At 35.8% G+C, this 20998-nt stretch overlaps 1 long non-coding RNA gene across 1 annotated transcript in view; it reads right to left on the bottom strand.

Annotated features, from left to right (window-relative positions):
• Nucleotides 1-1260: 1260 nt before the first annotated feature.
• LOC135291173 (uncharacterized) overlaps nt 1261-20998 on the bottom strand; it is a 103747-nt gene continuing 84009 nt past the window's right edge. Inside the window, exons 3-4 of the long non-coding RNA XR_010354043.1 lie at nt 15060-15133; nt 1261-1304 (exon numbers count right to left, since the gene is read on the bottom strand). This is a non-coding gene — a long non-coding RNA (uncharacterized LOC135291173). The remainder of the gene's footprint in view (nt 1305-15059; nt 15134-20998) is intronic.

Below are 20998 nucleotides of genomic sequence, written 5' to 3'. Positions count from 1 at the left end.
TTCTCACAAATTGTCTGTGTGTTTCATTTCAGGTTCATACGCTGTTGGTTACCTAATTACCAGTAGTAAAATAAGCAGTTTGAACTATGTATTTTTGAGGAAATTTTTGAGGGAATTTAAAGTCTTTAGAAGTAGGGTGAGACTGGCCCTTTCCAAAACTGGATTGGGATGATCACCTCTGTACTAAAAACTTCAGCTGTTGTGCCTTACTGCATCATTTAATTAGAGAAGCAAAAACCAGTGGTTTCCATCAGATTTCTTGTAACTTCTTTTTCAGTTGTTCTGAGAATATATAACAGGAGCTAGAAGCTAGATAAGTATCAAGCCTTCCAATATATTTCTTCATACCTTTTTTTCACTAAATTAAATATGAAGTGTTCTTCATTAGCAGCCCGTTGGGAGAAGAGGTAAATCATAAGACCCTCTGTTTATGCAGTGATTTTTAAATTTTTTTTAATATTTAAATTTTTTTTAATATTTAAATTTTTTTTACTATTTAATTTTTTTTAATTATTTTTTTTATTCCTCTTATGTTTTACCTTTATCAAATCACATAATTTAATCATGACATTTTCAGACCTGTCACCTTACTGTGTCCTCCTGTCTTACAGGCTCATAAGAGAATGCAGACTTGGAAGCAATTTTTCCACATTTTGCAGGGAGCTGGGCAGGACCTCATGCGACTCTTCTTGCAGGATTACTTTGAGCTGCACTACCCAGCACTGGGCTGCCCAGAAGGTAGTCCAGTTGTCATGACATGTGCTTTGCTGGTCAGTATATAGAACCTTCGATCCCATCTTGGTGTTTTTCACACTTCAGGGTAACTCTGCTGAAAGCTTATTGTCTTTGATCTCTCACAGCTCTGCCTTTCAATTATGTGTATTTTTAGATGCAGTGGAAGTAAGCCATTGACTTTTTTTCTCCTTTTTTGAAGAAGGCTTCTCACATGTTGTTTACACTCTCTGTGAGCCTTAGTAGAGTGTTTCTTCTCCACTGAGAGGAACATACTGTTCACGTGCACTCTTTCTCCTGCTCATGTTTGTGTTGCCTGGAAAAGACCAATTTTCCCTAACTGCATCATGCCATGCACTATAAATCACATTTGTGTCCCATTTAAAATATAAACCACAACAGACACAGAAGAACAAAAGGAACCACACGCCCAGCTTTTTTTGACAAAACTCCCACACATTGATAATTAGAAGCACATAAAACCATACACAAGCTAGGAGAGCTTGAGCGGCTGTCATGCCTCATGCTGTCTGTCTCAGCCTCCTCCACTTTCAATTCTGCCACAAAATTGCCTGGAACAGTAAAAAGGGCAGGAGAAGATTAACATAAACAATCTGTGAAACAATGGAGATTAAAATAATAGTAAAGATTGCCTGACAAGTGTGCTTTCATGAGACTCTGGGAAATCTTTGTTTTAATTATCTGCACTTGTCCAAGGGATCTCTGAAGCACTTAAACACTAAAAGAAGGACAATGTGTTTTAAAAGCCATCTGTAACACAAATATATTGAAAATGTTTTAAGTAACTTGGTGCATAGGCAATGTGGATAGAGGATTCTGGCTGCATATTTGTTTTATATTTTGCAATCAGCCTTATTGGCCCTACAGACATGAACCAAAATCCTGTGAGCTCACATGTGTAAGTGTTCCCACTAGACTGAACAGAACTCTTTGAGGGACTGGATTGTGTAGTTTGTCACAAGTATTACCAAATGTAATTAATAGCACTCACTACATATTTTTACTGCTGTTGCAAGGTTCCATACATGTAAGGCATGGTGAATCCACATGCTTCATACATCCCACTGCCCTTTTAACTTCTGAAGCCCCTAAGAAGAAGCCAAACATGCTAGATGAGTGTTGAAAGAGAAACAAAGGTTTGAAGAGCTAAAGGATTATAGCCAGGGAAATTTAACATATAAAAGACAAATTCAGTAGAAAATTAGAACTCTTCATTCCCTGCACAGTATCTTATAAGTGATGGCAGTCCCTACTTCACACTAGGATTCTATAAAATGTGTGTATTACAGGAAGTGAGGCACATAGCAAAGAGGTGAAGAACCTCACTGATCTCAGTAATGTAATTATGAATATTTTATTGGTCTAAAAATTACCACCACCAAGTAATCTCATTTATCAACTTAGATAATTTTGGCACCAATTTTTTTTACAGTGAAATATATTTATCTTCCATTAGTTTTGCCCCCTAGTTTTGCCCCCTAAATCAGGTGAATAATGATTGATAAGACATAACCATCCTTAAAATAAAAGGTGTCATTCATGTAAAGTCCAATTTTTATGTCTCTTCATTTATTTTTAGATCTTCTGTTAGCAAACCTAAAAAAGGTACTTGCTACTACTCATCTGTGTCAGTATGTCATAGTGTTTTACACAAAACAGTGGAGAAGCACTTGAGGAACTTACACACAACCACATGAACTGCACACCTCCAGATCATCCTACCACATATTCTATCACAGTTGCTAACTTTGAGCAGTGCCATCTTTCAAAAGACCATAATTTCTCCAGAATTATCAATACCTACTGAATGTAAATTAATGAACCTGTCACAAGAAATTTACTTCTCTTATATGCATAGTCAGAAGCAATCAACAAGAACAATTATTTAGTTTAAGACCCTAAATTAGTGTCTAGGTATACGTGGATTGCCAGTAAGAGACACTGACAGCAAGTTGAAAGTTAATTAGCTATATTTGCTAATTTTTCAGATGCTAGTGAAAAAGGCTCTCTCATCCTGAGGTAATTAATTGTGTTTTGGCTATTGAAGCTGTTCATGATGGCATGCCTAAAAGGGCTTGCTATGTCCCAAGAAAACAGCCTTATAAAACCTGGAACATCCTACCACTAAGCCATAAGAAAATCTAAAGAGCTCTTTGTTCATAATTCAAAGAAACAGATAAGAACACCAGAGGAAAAAGCAAAAATGAAAATTTTTAAACATAGAATTCTAGGAAAGAAGTTCTTCTCTTCAAGTATCAAGTAAATAGGAAGAAGAAATTATTTTTCTCTTCAATTGTCTAAAAGCCAAACAATGATTTAATACTTTATCTCCAGTAAAACTGAAGTCATCGTGACTTCTTTCAATAATACTTCTTTCAATAATACATTTTCTTTTCCATGTATTACTATCTTTTCCTCCTTCATTTACTTCCACATCCTAACAGTTAAAGTTTATGATGATATTTATGTAAAGCATTACTCAATATTTGAAATATTTTAAGCATAAATAAAATATTTGTTGTATCTGAATTTGTTCATGTGCCTTGCAACAAGAAATTATGTTCTAAATTTTCCAGTTGAGATTTATCTTATAATATTAATCTAGAAACTGATCACAAAACAATGATGCTCTATTAAAGTCCTTAAATTCCAATTAAACTTATACAAAACTGAGAGGGGATATGACCTCTTTTATTTTTTTTTCCTAAGAAATCTTGAAATAGAAGGAATTATCTAAAAAGAAAAGATAACTATTCTGCCTTCTCTCTGGAATAAGGACAAAATCTGTAACCCAACATTTTCAGCTTTTCATAGTGGTCTATGGAATTGTAACTTCTGAGCATAATACCAAAATCTATTTTCAAACAAATTTTTTTCTTTTTTTCTTTTTTAAACAATGAACAAAAACTGACACATATATTTGTATACCCCAATTTTGCATAGCTTTTAATAATGAGTTTTCATGTTGCTTTTGCTACCTGTTTTATTTCAACTTTTTCCATAAGCAGTGTTTTTAAATGGATTTACCTGTATCTTAATCTTTCTCCAATTTATTGTTATATTATAAAAGAATTACAACTATACTGAATTAGTCTAGTAAGTAAACATTATATGTGTTATCTACTTTCACTCCTCCCAGTGCTTCATACTTTCTAGCATATTTCAGGGTGGTAGCTAAGATAGAATCTTCCCAAATCAACACTGCTTCACATAAGTAATATTCAAAGCTCAGCAGTGTTTGCATATTTTATTCTACATTTTTCTTTAAAATTCCCTGTAGTTAAATAGATACTGATGAAGGTAGCTGACTCAAAAATCACTGCAAATGACATAAATATTTTCAGTTTCTTGAAAAAAAATAATTTCAGTTGCATCTGATAAAAGCCATCATATTCCAACAATTACAATTCCTTCATATTCTCAGCTGAGGAAATCGTGAATGGTTTTTCAGGGGGAGATTAGTCAGAACTCTCAGAGCTCACATTTGAGTCTTCCCATATGGCAAAAAGGAAACTTAAAGCAGCCTTTCAGTAATTCTCCATCTTTCAGTAATTCCTGTTTGTGAAACTTTATTTGAATCAATTATTTAAATTAATTTTTTCCTTAATGGTAAACTCAGCTGGCCATTTCCATGTTTTTCTTAACATAAAATGAGACAATACCCAAGAGTCAGAGTCCTGACCCAAGAAATGGTAACTAAGAGGTTACTCATTATGTGGTCAGTCATTCTTTTATCAAAATAAAATTGAAAGAATCTCTCAATTACCTGTATGGTAGACACTTCCACCCACTGAAACTGTTCACTGAGGACAGATGTGTGCACATTATATTTTACAATTTGCTGTATTCAACCTGTGTGTTCAATCTTGCATGAAAATAATTATGTTATGTTGATTGTTTATAACTTTCATTTTAAATTTAATATGAATTTATGCTATGCTAGTTGGGACAGTAATTTTTAATTTGTAATTTCTGTGACAGAAGGGAGAGGAAGATTTTTTTTCTTTCTATTTAAAAGTATTGGGAAAGAGGGGAATTAGAAAGCCAGAGTAGTGGATGTTATATACAATTAAAAACCAAATCATTCATGTAGTTCAGATGCTGTCCAGGAAGAAAAATCTAATGAGACATCTTGAAGCCTTTAAAATAATAATTTTAACTCTGAGGCATTCTTATATTACCCATGCTTAAAAAAATAATAATAAAAAAGGAGTACAAATCCTTTTCCTCCATTCTGTTTTTCAGATCGCATTAACATGTATTATATGCACTGTAGGTGTTATTTTTAGGTCAGTTGTCTGATACTGTATCCTAGGCACTTTCTGTATGGGTCACAGAGGGTTCAGGAATAGACATACACTGCTACTCTGCTGCATGGGTAGAAAATGTTTTTCCTAAGGCCTTTTATTCACAGAAACAACATTTGAACTTTATAAGACATTTTGAAGGTTTGTTGGTTTGTTTTTAATTTTTTTTTTCATTTGTAACACTCTGCTCATGAAAGTTTTTGTTGTCCCTGCTTTGTTTGCTCTCTTTTGTAAGCCAAGAAGCCATGTTGGCTAGGAATTAATTAGCATAATTTCCCAGCTCAAGAGTAATTGACCCTTGGAAACAAAGTTAAAAATGCTGGTCCAGCAGAGAACCCATACATAAGGACTGTTTCAGTTTAAGTGTTTCTCACCCTTCACAAGCACACGGACCACATGAGACGATGGAAACCCTCTGCATATGTTTCATAAACTTGCCAAATTATTCAACTGAAATCTTGGTAATTACATGTAGCTATTTCTGGCCACTTCAGCAGAGACCTCACGCAAACAGATTTCATAGGTCTTCAGCCTAGATGATTGCCAATGACACATACTCTGTCAGAATTTTTCTTCTCCTCTGTCTATTATACTGTACTTCTGTCTATTATCCTCTTGGCAAGATAAAGTATCTTTCTCAAAATCTTGCTTGTTCAGAGCTTCTGTAAGCACAATAGAAAAATCAGCATGATTAGCTGGCCTGACTCCTTCCCCTTCTGCCCAAATACTCATCTTGGAGCTGCATTCTGCTGCCCACCTAAGCTTTCTGTACACTTTGCTCACCAGTGTTAGAACCAGATTGATTAGAACCCTTAAGTGATGCATGGATTAGGAAAAGCTTTAACAACTGGTCATTTCAAGTGCCATGTTTTTTGAAAGCAGCTTATTCGTTCCATCTAGCCGGGATTAAAAGCCAATCACAAGTAAGCCAAGCAAATGGTAGCCAAAGCATAAATCATCATTACATGCTGGCAGCTGGCTGCAACTACATGACAACTATTCACAAACAGGATGCTTGGTGCCCTTTTATGTGGATCTTGTGTTCTTTGCACATGTTTGTTCCACATGAATTGTTCCCTTGGAAATACAGGGAGAGAACTAAGGTGATGAGAGAATAATAAAATAGCTCATTGTCTCCTGCTGCCTTTTACTCTTGGACAAAGGACCCTTTTATTCACAGACAAATTAAGATTTGCCAAACTGATACAGAGATAAGCAAAACCTGCACTATGTCCTTCAGATGTGAAGCACAAAACATATATGTTCTTGAGTCTTTGCCACTAACATAAATGAAGTTACAAAAGTGAGGGAACTGCAGCCCATTCACCAAGATTTCCACCCGTTCCTCCTCATTAGTACCTCTTCACAATTACCTGGTGTTCTCTAGCTATGTGGTATTTCTGCCCTACATTTCAGTATTTTTAGTCAGAGAAAATTTTAAAAAATAGCGAAGACTTCACTTCTTAGAGTCACATCAGTATTATTACATGAGTGAAGATCATCTCTCCTTCAGGAAAATGTTTAAATTATTGTGCTTATATTGCTTCATTTTTAAAAATCACAGTTTGTAATTAAATATGATTTATTGACTTGAGTGACTGTGCTTTTTTTTACTTTTCTTACTGTCTTTTCACTGCTTCTAATTGCCTTTCATAAAGAAGTCAAGGTTATATGTATTTCAGTGACATGCTACATAAATTTGTACAGTTACACCTAGAAAAAAAATCAGAAGGAAAACCTGTTAACTTGCAGAATATTTTTTTCCCTTATAATTAAAACAAAGCTTTGTTGTATGATTCCATGCTAAATGTTATTCTTTATGGTATTATCTCTTTAGTAGAATACACAGACCCAATATCTGTAATGAATACCACTTATAAAAAGTGTTAGAACAATGTCAACAGTTGATAGATTAGCCACATAGCACACTCTTTTCTCTAGCTGTACATTCAAATATAGTCATACTTCCTAGCACGGAAAATATTTCAGGAAAACATTATAAAACATCTCAAAGTACTGCCAACATCTGCCATTCTGTTGTTCTGCCATTACAGTTCAATACCTTATCTACGATGGTTGCAAATACCAGATACAAATAGCAAAAGAGGTGTAAAAATTTTAGCATAGGCATGTGTTGGATAATCATCTGTCATGTCAGCTTTCATCTTGAATCCTAACCTTTGACAATGGCTTGTGAATCAAAACATTACACTGAGTCCTTTCAAAATGTGTTAGCTTTAGCAGGTGTAAATATGAAATTCTTAAATATAAGTGTAAATGTAAATGCAAATGTAGATGTCCTGAAATGTGTTCAGACCTGCTGAGTGTTCCATCTCATTGTCTAAAATGTTGTTGCATGGATGTTTTGTGGAATCATGAAATCATTAAGGCTTCCAAGATCACCAGATCCAGCTGTCAACAACCAGTGTGTTCACAGTGTGCTCCTGTTTCAAGTGCCATATCCACACATTTTTTAAACACTTTTAGTAATGATGACTCCACCATTGCCCTGGACAGCCTGTTGCAATGCATGACAACTCTTTCCATGAAGAAATTTTTCCTAATATCCAATCCAAACCTCCCCTGGTGCGACTTGAGGCTGCTTCCTCTTGCCTTCTTGTTTCTTACCCAGGAGAAGAAACTGGCATGCCCTTGGTTAGATGTTTCTTTCAGGTAGTTGTGGAGACCAACAAGGTGTCTCATTACTCTGCTTCTCCCCAGGCTAAACCACAGTTCCCTCAGCCATTCCTTATACGACTTATGTTCCAGACTCTTCACCAGCTTTGCTAGCATTCTTTGGACATGCTTCAGCACCATTTGCAGCTCTCTTCCAGTTCAGTAGACTTCTTTGTTACTGCTGAAATCTGGGAGGGCTTACTATGTAAATGTATTACTGCACTTCTGTTTCACATATAATCCTCATTTAGTTGGACCAAGAAATATTTGCAGATATCCCATATTTTTAATTTCACAAATCTTGCCATTAGAAGAGACACATTCATCTCACAGAAGAAATTTATATCCACAAGGAAAATTAGAACCCCAGTAAAGTCCATTTATAAACAATGTTATGAAAAGAGCTTGACATACTATGAAATCTCTTCCAAAAGTTAATGCGACTTTTCTGACAAAGAATATCCTATGTGACTTTGTGAAACAGTGATTGCTTTAATGCACAGGATTACTTCATGAAAATAACAAATTCCTTCCAAATAGCCTTAATTATTAAATGTGGCACTGGAACATTTAATCCGTATTGATGCATTAAAGGCACATTAATCCACTGATATCTTCCCAATATTTCATTTTATCCTAATATCTAACTGTAAAAATTTAAGTACCTGAATGCTTGATTACTCATATACATTGTAAGAATTGTCAGTAGCTTCATAACCTGATGACAGATCAAGTACTATGAAAGATGTTAATTCTTCTAGAGCTGGAACCTATTAAAAGTACCCAAAAGCTGAACCAGAGAACAGTGCTTTCTATTAAATTCCCAGCAGGAGTGACAAGTCTATGAATCTGTTTAAATTACCTCATAATTTCTGTTTCAAACCAAGGCCTTATTGGTCTACAAGCACATTTTGTCTTGAGACAGCTTTTTGAATTAATAGGATTTTTTTAAGCAAAAGCTGTATTGAAAATCGGTTAATAGTGATTCTTTTATTTCTGTAAGCCTGTTTGTTGTCCTAAAGCAGGTAAATCAAAAGTACCACTTCTATATTTACATACTTGAAAACACAGTAGTAGTAACTTTTATGTCACTGCAAAAGTGTCAGTAAGATAAAGAAATGTAAGCATCTGTGAAATGTTGGCAGAGGGTCATATAAGCTTCATAAAATTCTTCAGGGAAAGATGATATCTACTGGGTTAAACCTTAGCCCACAGGACCTCATGAATGTGTCTAAAAGCCGCTGAAGTCAAAAGGTTTTAAAACACATGCTAACTGTTAAAAAACACATTAGCACCATTTCTGAATAAAAAAAGTTTTCCTGAATAAGGGCCACAGACAGGCTCAGAGCTTCCCTCTGTGACCTGGTATTCCATGTGGGCTGCTTCTAAGTGTTGCCCTGAGGAACTGAAACTGGATATACCACACGATGATTCAACAATCAACATTTTTCCAATTTGTGCTGGTCCTTTATATTTCCAAGAATGGGTGGTCCCGGCTGGCATTGCCCCAGTGTTAAATAAGGTAAAGGTGTGTCAAAGAGCAAGTCTCAGGAAGATATTACTATTATACTTAGTTGTATGCCTTGTAAAAGTGGTTTTCTTGCCAGCAGCAACAACAGTAGCAAGTAACTGGAATTGTTGCATTTCAGAGACTAATGGCAAATAAAAATAAAGACTTCTATGCTCGGAAAACAACAGCCCTGTAAGTTAACAAAAAACAGAATAACTGGTAGCTTACCCTCCAAGCAGCAAATCCAGCTTAAAAACAACCCACGTGTATATCTCAGAGGAATCTTTCTGCTAAATATTTCTCCCTAGCTCAGTTACTGTCTACAGGAATACTACCTTAGGTTTGCTATTTAGAGCCGTTCCAGCAGCTTACAGCAAAAAAAATATATATTGCAGAGAAGAACTAAGTTAGCAAGTCTACTGAATCGGAACTTAATTGTTTCCTTCAGTTGTAACTGCATTGTTTTATAACACGATCAACTTTAATCACAGCCCTTCCTGCACCATAGAATAAGCAACAAGGCTTAGCTACTGATGAACTTTTTCTGTGGCTGATGAACAGGCCAATAAACTATTGCAAAATAGGATTTAAAGTAAGATTTGAAGCCTCCTTCAAGCTAAAATTCTCCTTTTGGTGCACCACTTTTTGATGTCTACCCTCCTTCCTACTGGCAAAAGCTTTCATGATGCTTTCACTCTAGAGTAAAATTAATTTATTTTCTTCAAGATTCCTGTCATAAGACTGTAGTAAGCAAACATTTCCATCTGTTTTGGGAGACAAATGATTAAAGATTTGCCAGCAATGGAAGTGAGTATGGATACAACACAACCCGGCTCAGTCCCCAGACTTAATACCCGTAATCAGAGAGGGAACAGACAGAAAAGAGGACAGAACACAAAGCAAAAACTGGATATAAATGATCCAGAACCTAGGAACAGATGAGCTAAAATATCATTCCAAACTTAGTGACTTGATCTCATCCCAATGTGGACTGAGACTGGGTCCATGACTGCATTGCCTCGCTAAGTGGGAACAGAGCTGTGCCACAGCCCCGTGTCTGCTTTGAGAATAAGAGAATTCATTGTTGCAGTCTCGATAACTTAAATATTAAATACAGATTGAGCTAGTAAACTCAGACTCTCAGTTTTGAGCAATATGGGAGGTATATGAATCCAACACTGAGTCAGGCCTCAGGCTCTTTGCTGGTAAGCCAAAGCTGTACGTCTGCCTAATATGCATTTCCAAATTCTACACATAATGGTTCTCTCTCTCCATATATTGCTAGTTCTGAAAAACCTTCTCCCCAACAGCTTCCTATTCTTTCCATCTTCTTATTATTCTTTTTATTGTTTTTTATTTTTCTCCTGTTTTGCACTTGGTTTTCCCTGCACTTTGATTTGCACTTTTTCTGCATGGCCCCTTATTGCTCATTCTTTTTTATTCTCTTTATTATTTTACTCTTCCTTTACACAGATTGGTTGCCATAACTCTGTGGGAGATGACTAGAAATATTCAGCAATTTAGTAAATGGAATAAAATGACTGAGTCCTTTTTAGCTAAAACACGAAGAATCCCTGCAATTTCTTTTATATCCAGTGCAAAAGAGATGCACACCATCTTTAGGAATCAGCCAGACCTTTCTCTCTCCTGTATCCTGAAGTCCACTGAGCTCAGAATGTGCACTAGTAGTGATAGCAAGAATGGAAAAGGTAAATAAAAAACAGTTCTGGGTGAAACTTAAAGCAGAAAAGCAGGCTCCAAATCTTAGGCAGTGAACTTATGGATGCAAGCATTTATGGATTGAAGAGACACCTGTCAAAGTCATTAGAAATAAGGAATGTGATGCTCTGAATATCTCTTGCACAGATGCAGATCTAAAGCTGGAAACAAAAAAAACCTTTTTTATTAGATTTTTAGGAGTATATTCCAGGAAAAACAACACTGACAGTGACCTTATTCTCTTAATCCAGAAGTTATTTTCCATAAATATCTGTGCTATGTTACAGGAAAAAAAATTCCAAACATTTCATCTGAAGTCTTTAGTCTTTAATACAATACTCGGGTGTGGTTCTATTTTGAAAAGGAAACCCATATGGCATTCCATTTTTGCATGCTGATTTTTGCATAAATTATCACTTTATAAGTACAATGAATCAGGTATTTGAAGCATCCTGAGCCATATATGAGATTTTTTTTATTCCAAACCGCCTCTTGGAGACAATAAGCATCTCATTATTTCTTCTTCTCATTATCTATAAAAGTGTTCTATGATGTCTTACTTTCTACAACATCCACTTACACATTTTCTTAATAATTAGATTTTCAGTAGACTTTACATAATAGCTTTTGTATTGTTAACACATTTTCTGAGTCAGGTAGACTGAGTTGTATTCTCAACAGATGTAGATGGATATGTGTAATATGCATGTACATTGTATAATTGATAGACTATAGAATGGAATGGATAGAATTGATGGAAGGATGAAATTGATAACTATAGATCACTGAGATATTGCTTTTTCGCTTAGACCTCAAGACAATTCTATCAGGCACATAAATTTCCTTGTCAGCCTCAGGACCTCCTAGATTCTGCAAAGCTGTAAAGCACAGTCACACCACAGGATACTTCTCAGAAGAGGACTTGCAAGACAATCCTCAAAGACATCTTTTTAGCAGACTACCATGGTGTTTGTATGATGAGAAATCAGTATCTCAATGGCACCTTTAAAGAAGCTGGATCACCAGTGAGATCCTGAGCCATAGCTTGCTATAGAATTTCTAAAACATTAAATCATACAGGCAAATTTTCCATCCAAAGCTTTGAATTAGTCTGTTTCCAATGCTTCTTTGAAAAACTCCAAGGTTGCATCTTCCCACTGAGTTATTACTGTGTACACTAACCCCTTATTCCTTTCCTTTTTCTAAAGAAACCATAAGCAGTACTCTTCTTTTTATACAGTGATTGCTAAAATCACTGAAAGTGGTATGTCATCTGCATCTACCAACTGAAGCTCTAGTGAGCTTAAAATGTCACAGAGGGAGAAGGCTTGGCTGCTAACCTAGACAGTATGAAAGGGCTCTGAGAATGCCCATTCTGGACGTTTCACTGGAAAACTGTAAAAAGTACATTCCATACAGCTTCCAAAAAATCCCACAGTCACTACCAATGGGAAAATTGGGAGGCTTTTAGAAATCAACCTCAAAATTCTTCCATCGTCTGTCTCCCTGGACATTGTGTTCCAAGATTAGCTCTAGAAATCACAAATACCAAACTTTAAATAACTTGACACAAATAAAATTAACATATAAATTACTACCATTCAACAAGATTTTTTAAATCATATTTTTAATAGATTTATGAAAAACACAGTGTGTTACTGCACGTGCTTTCATATCAGAGAAAAGATTTTGTAGCTAGGAATGGTGAAACTACGTTCCCAAATTTGACCTTCAGAAAGGCCAGGACACCACAGCTGTAGGAAGGTCTCAAGGACAGACTGTTTTTACAGAAAAGCATGGTTCCCAGACTGGTCCTTTCTTTTTCAAGATAGTCAGTAGCCTAACCTAAGAATAAGCTATATTGGAAAGGCATTTTCAGTAGTAGAAGAGTGAGGCTATGTCTAGACTACATGAACATGCTGCGATTCCTTCTGTCACTGATTCCTTTCTTCTGTGTTTCCTGTGTGTCTGGGCTGCTATCCTTTGCAATACAGTAAAGAAGAGAAATAAGTCTGCTTGGGCCTCAGGCTGAGGGCAAGCTACCTAGAACAAACAGTATGGATGAAAGATTTAGTCTCTGGGACGTTCTGAAATCCGAAGTGCTGGTGAGAATACCCTAGCAATTATCCCTTTCTGAGGATTTTATTCTTCTTGGTTGTCATTTTCTAAACTTCCACTGCTAACTTTGACTTTTGCATGTTTTGTAGTATGTATATGTTTATTATGATAGCTACAATATAAAGAGGGAGAAAGACAATTATTATTTATCCTACTCATGAACAATGTGCTTTATTCTAGTTATTGTTCATGATAATTGTGTGTATGCAGTACTCCACCACAAAGAAAATGTAATTCTTCTTCACTGATGAAAAAATAGTGTTGATATACCACAGAATATGATTTGCTAATACTGGAAATCATACAGCTATGGTATCTCCAATAGACAGGAAAAAAAAACATGTTCACTGAACAACCAGCTGCACTTCAGCGCAAATTCAGAGATAGTGATTTTTTTTAAGTTCTGCCATACTGATTGCAGTATTGAGCAATAGAACATTCAACCAAATAGCTAAAACATGGCAACCTGACATGTACTGCAGTGTATCTATCCACCTATGTTTAGGAAAGCATAAAAAGATCAAAATCAAACCACATTCATCCTGGAGAGAACATATTCCAGACACAAACGCTAACAGAGCTACGAAATCTTCTAATTCAAATAAACTAGCACCTTTTGTAATATATAAATCATTGGTATGAACACGTGTTAAAACTAAATACAGATGAACACACTACAATAATTTTTTCCAAGTGTAACTCTTGGAATTATATAAGTCACTGTGGTTTCCAAGAAGACAAATGGTCTGGAAAATGAAAAATAAATTAGTTCTGTGACTAATTGAAGTCAGAGACTGAAGGTCAGACTTGGTTCTGCAGCTGACACTGGTGACCAGTAAAAGTCCAGCTTGGCTCACAGTACAACTTTCTGTATTAAAGAGTTGTTTACAGTAGAGAAACACTGAAAGTGTACATTAGAAAACTTCCTCTTACAAATCTAAAACACATGATAGTTCATAGGAAAGTAATAAACTTATAAGGGGCCATGTTGACAATTTCAAATTCTTTGGTAGGACCCTGAGCCTTAAAATTGGAAACATTCTAATAAACATCTCTTCTTTTAAATTTTGTTGCTTGTCCTAAGTTTACTGAAAAAAAAATGTATCAGCTTCCTAAATAGTTTCATGTCCCCAACTCTTTCCCATCACACAACAAAAAGTATCATTCAACTTTGAGCATATTTTGCTCATTTATGAATCTCATCCAATCCTCTTAAGGTCAAGAGAGTTAAACTAGTGAAATATTGAAGTAAGTTACCTCAGAATAATTCCTCTCCTTTTTCACACAATATGATATTAATTTAGTGTATTGGCTTGGATTCACAATGGTTGATAGTTTTATTGCAGTGCCCAAAGTATTTTGCTCCCTTCAAAAGTGTTAGAACTGTTTGTTTATAAAATGCATCTGCTTCCTTGTACCATGTAATCAATGATGATAAACTCTGCTTATGAAGCATCACACATATAACATGTTATGCAATTTCTCAAAGCTCTGACAAGCCTGAGACTCCTTAATTCAGGGAAAGCCTCACTCTTCATGCACAAGCAATATTATTATTATTGTTATTATTATTATTGTTATTGTTATTGTTATAAGTACTACTACTACTACTACTACTACTATTATTGTTATATTTAAATACATGTGTAGCCATAAAAGAAGAAAGCATTTCCCAGTGGAAAAAATACATCAAGATCAAATCTTCCATTACCGAAAGCCCCAGGTAAACAGGTGAGATGGCAGATGGAGAAACTGACTTGAAGAGAGCAATCTGACTTAAGAGCTGGGGTAGGAGCAGGTCCATCTCTGACTATATGACAGGGAGAGAGGAATCTACATGGTCATCAAGCTTGCACCTCCTAGTAAGTGTTGATAGAGCTGTGCTTGTCATGACCAGCTATACTTGCAATTTTAGATTTCTTCCTACTTTTCTGATCTCATCTGACCTATTCCATTTACTTACTTACTTTACTTACCTTATCCAAACCTGCACATTCCTGGTGCTCCTATGCTACTTGTAATGAAGCAGAGTACTGCCTGTTTTCTTAGCCTGCAGAAAGGAAGAAAACCACAGTACCTTCTGAGAGCAGTATATTTCAGAAAATATTGAAAGTGTTATTTGCAAATTATTCCTTTCCCTGATCTATGACAGTTTGAAGGCATTTGCTGGTCTTGCCTACAGATAATTCTCAAAGTACTGTGGATTCCATTTTAAAGTCAATCATATCACAAAAATAGCCTTCCAGAAACTGTCTTCTCAAGAGCTGGAAGCTGTGATTTTTCCATGACTAATAAATTCCGTGTCTGTTTAATCTATTTTAATTACAGTGATGCATCCATTTTTTCCCTTTCCATTGTTAAGCATGCCACTAGAGTGCTTAAATGAGTTACTTTTGTCCTTGTTTGCCTCTGGTTTGGGAATGTCAAGGGTACAGACCCTTTACTTTCACTGTTTGCTCACAGGGTAAAGTATTCTCCAACCTCCAGTGTCACATCCAGTGAGCAATCCAGAAGTCATTAAAGAAAAAAATATAAAATATAATTATTTCTTGGACACCACAATAAATAGATAACTCCTCTTTAAATTAGTGTCAGTAGATCAACTGATAATGAGTAAATAAAAACTCCTTTTACTGCATAAGTTAGGAAACTAATTTACCTAAACAAACACTCAGGGATATAAATGTACCCTGATCTTTTGATTTTTTTTTTTTTAAGGAAGTGACATGGAAGATGCAGAGTGGCTTGCAAAATAGATACAAACTAACTACCTATGGATCAGAGATAACACAGTCCTTTCAACTCAGAAAATATTATTTCAAGTCATCCAAGTTTCCAAACAAAACCCAGGCTCTACTTATTTGGGAAGTCTGTGAAGAACCTACCAAAGCCTAGTACTCAGGTAGCCCAATAAATATGAAATTCAAAGGGATATTTGCCCACCATTGTAAGAAATAATACAAATTAACTCTCAATACAAATTTATTCTCATGTGTTGGCCAAGCACAAAGTATTTCCACTTTCACAGAAGTGAGACAAAATGACCTGCCAAGTGCTAGACTGCATGTCATAGATGAGACAGGCAGGAACTGAGAAGATACTGAAGTGGTGTCTGCCAGTGTTTTGAATGAGCTTTACAATCCTTACTCCATGCCAGCAGATGGAGAGAACATAGAATGAAACTGGCACTGATTTCCAGTGTGAAGGATGAGACTCATGTGGCTGTGTGAATTTCCAGCTTGACCGATCACAGCACATGATGTCTTCAAAATACTATCAAAATCCCAAAGCCCCTGCCAGTTCTCAGGCATTTGCACTGTCCTGCTCTTGTCTACATAGCTCTGTCCTCCCTGCAAAGTAGAGGAGATGCACATCCCTGTCAAGAATTGAACGTGCAATTCCCCCGCCAACCACGCCTGCTGTTCAGTCACCCCAGGAAGAACACGGCAGCTAGCCAGCTGTTCTCTTGCACTTGTGAAGGAAAACCAAAATGCTTACAGGATATTCAATAAATGGTTCGGCATTTAGTAGGTCCCTGAAGAAAAATATCTAATTTTTTTTTTTTTTTCATTTTCCTAGATCCTCTTTGAATCTCTATTATAAGACTTAATTCTCCCCAGAGATGTTACCACCTCACTGTTGAAAAATGCTGACTTAGAGTAGGTCCCTCAGCTAGCTCAGATAAACTCTACTCCTGCAGATTAATAGCTCTCTCAGGAAATTTAAAAAACATACTGCTTTGGATTAAATTAAGTCAGAATCTTATTTTAATAATACGAAGGAATAGGAAAAATGGAGTTTGGCATAGAAATGAAAAATGTGTAAGATATCTTATAGTACCCACCTTAGGTGATAATATTAAAACACTATGTTTAGCTTATGGTTTAAGAAAATAATGTTTCTGTCATCAGATATTCTCCACTTACATTTTATTAATGTTATAAAATACTATTCGACTGGCAATTGATGAGATGTGAAAGAAAAATCCACAAAATATGCCACATAAAAAGAGTTCAGCTTACACACTGTTATTTTTCCTAGTTATTAAAACTAAAATTTCCATATAATAAATATCCTCAGAGCATGGGTTTCCAATATCAATTAATTGTTAATAAAAACATGTAATTAAACTACTTTGCCAATAAATTGTGCAATATTAATACAAGCATGAAAATTTATAGCAACTATGAGAAATAATACAATAGAAGGGAAATGAGTAAGACCACGCAGATGAGATTTGTGGGTTTTCTCCTTTGTACTGTGAACTCATCAGAGGTCATAAACTAAATCCTGGACTTTGGCCAAATGAAAATTTAGATAAGAGAGCCTGGGAGTTACAGGAAGGTGTATTTTCCCCTCTTGGCTAATGTCAACCTATTGCCAGAATGGGAAACACTGGACTGCTGGAACCACCCACCATATTTCAACTGTCATATAATGCATACATGATGGTTATTCGTGTCATGTAAAATGTTATGCCACCATTTGAACTTAGAATATACATTAGTCCTGCTGTGTTGGTCAGACTCTCTGCAGAGAGAAACACATTTTGCCTTGATGAAAGATCTCCCTATACTTCACCAACCAGAATTTTCTTATTTATTTGAATTTAAATTTTTTATCTTTGATTACAATTATCTGTATAACAATTTAAGAAAGTATATGTGCCTCCATGAAATTAGAAGCAAGTGGCCCTTAAAACATCCCTTAATGTGTGATTCTTTAACCTGAACTAGAAACAAATAATCATAAGTGTGCTGCATAATCAAAAATGTGTTTGGTGGTCAATAAACCCATGTTCCCATTCCCACAGGGGCGGATATTACCATTACAAAAGCAGAGTCAAGAGTCAATATTATTAAAAGTCAGGAACTCCATTGTAGTTATGGCTTCCTGTGTTATCTGAGCCACTCTCATAAATTCTCCAGACTTTGCTTTCCAGCTCAGTAACGTGCCAGTCATGTGGGAAGCTGAAATTTTTAATATGTGTTTGTGAGTCACTCAGTACCACAGAGGAGTCTTTAGAACAACAGGTACATGCTAAAGGCTTGCAGTCAGCAAAGAATTTAAGCTTGCAATTCAATTTAAGCCTTCCAACTTGAATTTTCCTATGATCCTGTGCTGAAACCCCACTGAAGCTGGATAAAAGACTTTTCAGCTATCAGTTAAAACCATTGATATTTCACTGTACTCACTGCCGGAGAAAGTTTTCAGTCACAAGTTGCATAAAGGAAAGAAGTGGATGAATGAGCAGGTGCTGCTGAGAGCTCTCTTGTGCTTATCACTGGATCTTCTTTAAAATTTAGTTTCTGTGAAAACCATTTTAAGACCTGTCAGTGAGATTCAGTTGTAAGGGTTACTCTAGAATTTTCATCACAGCATCAGCCACTTAAAATAGGAATGGTGAAAGTCAACCACAACATTGAAATTCCTGGACTGAACTGGAAAACAACAAATGCAAAAAAAGTCTTTCCTAGCCTTCATCCTCCTCACAAGGTTACACATCTAACCTCAGAACCTGACCACATGTTGTTAGGAATTAACTATTTCCTGGTGTTAGGCAGTTTAAATCAGATATGTCTTTACTGTAAAAAGGAGATAATTCTCCACTTAGACACAATGGCATAGAGATGCTGAACCATCTGCTCCAAACTATTCTGCTGTTTCATTTGGAAAGGTATTTCAGTGTAGACTCTTCGCATCACCACTGTATACAGTCACCACCACACTTCTTCTGGCCCAAATAATTTTTATGTAACACCAGAGAAGTAAAACATCTTCACCATGAGAGTTTAACATATTTTTCTACCCTCAGACACAGAATATGCCTTAAAATATGGCTGTCCAAGTTTAAATCTGCCTTCCAAGACAAAGAAAGGAACTGAATTAATATCAACAGTATCAAGGATGAGTGGGACAGATGAGTTATGTCTCATGAACAACTGTGGCAGGGACAGCAGGAACAGAATCTTCAATTTTTGTAGCAATGTATATTCCACACTGTTCACTTTCTGAAATTTTCTTTTTGCTGAAATAAAAACACTTTGGGCATTTACAGCAACTATAAAACTGAAAAACAGGTTAAAAATTAATTAAACAGGAAAATATTTTATTCTTGAATTATGTACCCTTGTAATAGTTTGATTGGTTTTTTGTGGGGTGTTTTTTTGCTTGTTTGTTTGGGGGTTGTGGTGTTTGCTTGTTTGATTTTTAATTAGAATTGATACTACATGTTATGAAAGCCTAGGAAATAACGGAATTACACAGTAAATTTTTTAACTCTTCATATTTTTCCTATGCATAATATGAGTTATTATAACTGAAACTATGGATGTATAATTCCCTAAGAGCACATTAAATCCTACTGTTTTCCCAAATGCATTTCCAGGAGCCAGTTATTTTAAATCATAGGCTTTTTCTACAGCTTCATGTAGCATCTAAAATTGAGTGAAGGGGTTTTTTAATAGATCAGAAATTACACACTCTCCGCCCTCATATCACTCAGACCATTTAGACTGCTAGACAGTTCTAGGTTAATATTTACTGGTGCCATAAGTCCTGTTGCTGGACACCAATCAGTTTGGCACCTAGTGTCCCATGTGGTTGCATGAGCTCTGCCTTTGGAGAGAGACTACATCTTGCTGTTTCCCTCATGCTGGATGGATGTTGTTCAAATTTTTAGTGTTCTTTTCATGGGAAAATGCCTACTTTGTTTATACTGTGAAAGTACTTTCAATATGGAAACTATTAGTCCATTAGAATTTGGAATTTAAAAATTGAAAAAAATAAGTCATAAATTGAACAGACTGTTGGACAATGAGATTAATATTTATACTGCAGTATACTCACTTGTGAAAACAGTTCTTGGAAGCTATTATGGCTGTTCACTTGTTTAGTCTTATTCTCCTGATACTGACAAATAGACTTTTTCAAATTACAGCTGGTAACCAAGGAGTTAAAAATCTGAATTTCTATTAAAAGATTGATACTATCCAGGTGTTCAGCTATCTTGGAAAAAGGCATTTGAGATATACCGTCTCTGCTGTAAATATCATTAGGAGACAGATTAGGCAGTGTTACAAAACTTCAGTAAAACACAGGGATAATGAAAAAAACATTGTTCAAGTTCAGTGAAATAAGTTGTCAAACACATGATGTGCAGAGTGTCACAGTGTCCAGGGTGGCGGCAGAAGGCTTGTAATGTCTCATGCAGAGACAAAGGCAGTATTGGATTCTTCTGTCATAGGCACACTTGAAATAGATTAACTGCTACTCCAATGCTATAAAATATTTTGTGTTAGTCACATAAAAACTGCATTTCACTTCCTTCAGGAGGGTACAGAGTCCTTACCTTTAGTTTGGTAATTTTATTCAAGCTATAGGATCAGTGTGTTCACCCTGGTTTGTTACAGGACATAATTCTGACACAGATTACAACAGTGATCAGAGTCTCTGGTGGGGATCTCTAAAGTCTTGACCCTTGGGATGAAGCTCCCTAGCATCCCATTTGGTTTATGTACTATAACTACTAAGCTGCATAAAAACAAAACAGAACAAAACTGCCTCTTTGAGTGAACTATTAGGAGAAAATGTAACCTAAGAGTTAAAGGCTGCAATCATTCACAGGTGGGATTGTTTGGGGAAGTGTGCATTTTAACAGGGGAATTTACATACAGCCAGAAGAAGCCACCACAAAACAATTTGGGTGGGAGAAGGGAAGTTCTTAGCAAAGTAGTAAAATAGCTGTGTCTGTTTATAGTTATTGGGCTGTTGTGTTTTTTGCTTAGTAGGTCAACACAGTGTTGTCTTATTAATTTGTATTGGAGCCTATCACGCAAAGGCTGTTTTCTTCACACACGGTTTCAATCAGAGCAGTCAAACCAGCAAAATAGGATATCCTGGTCAGAATTATTTT

The sequence above is a fragment of the Passer domesticus genome, chromosome Z (genome assembly GCF_036417665.1).
Source record: "Passer domesticus isolate bPasDom1 chromosome Z, bPasDom1.hap1, whole genome shotgun sequence".
Classification (NCBI taxonomy): Eukaryota; Metazoa; Chordata; class Aves; order Passeriformes; family Passeridae; genus Passer; species Passer domesticus.
The sequence above is the reverse complement of the archived record's forward strand: the minus strand, read 5'-3'. Positions and strand labels throughout refer to the sequence as shown.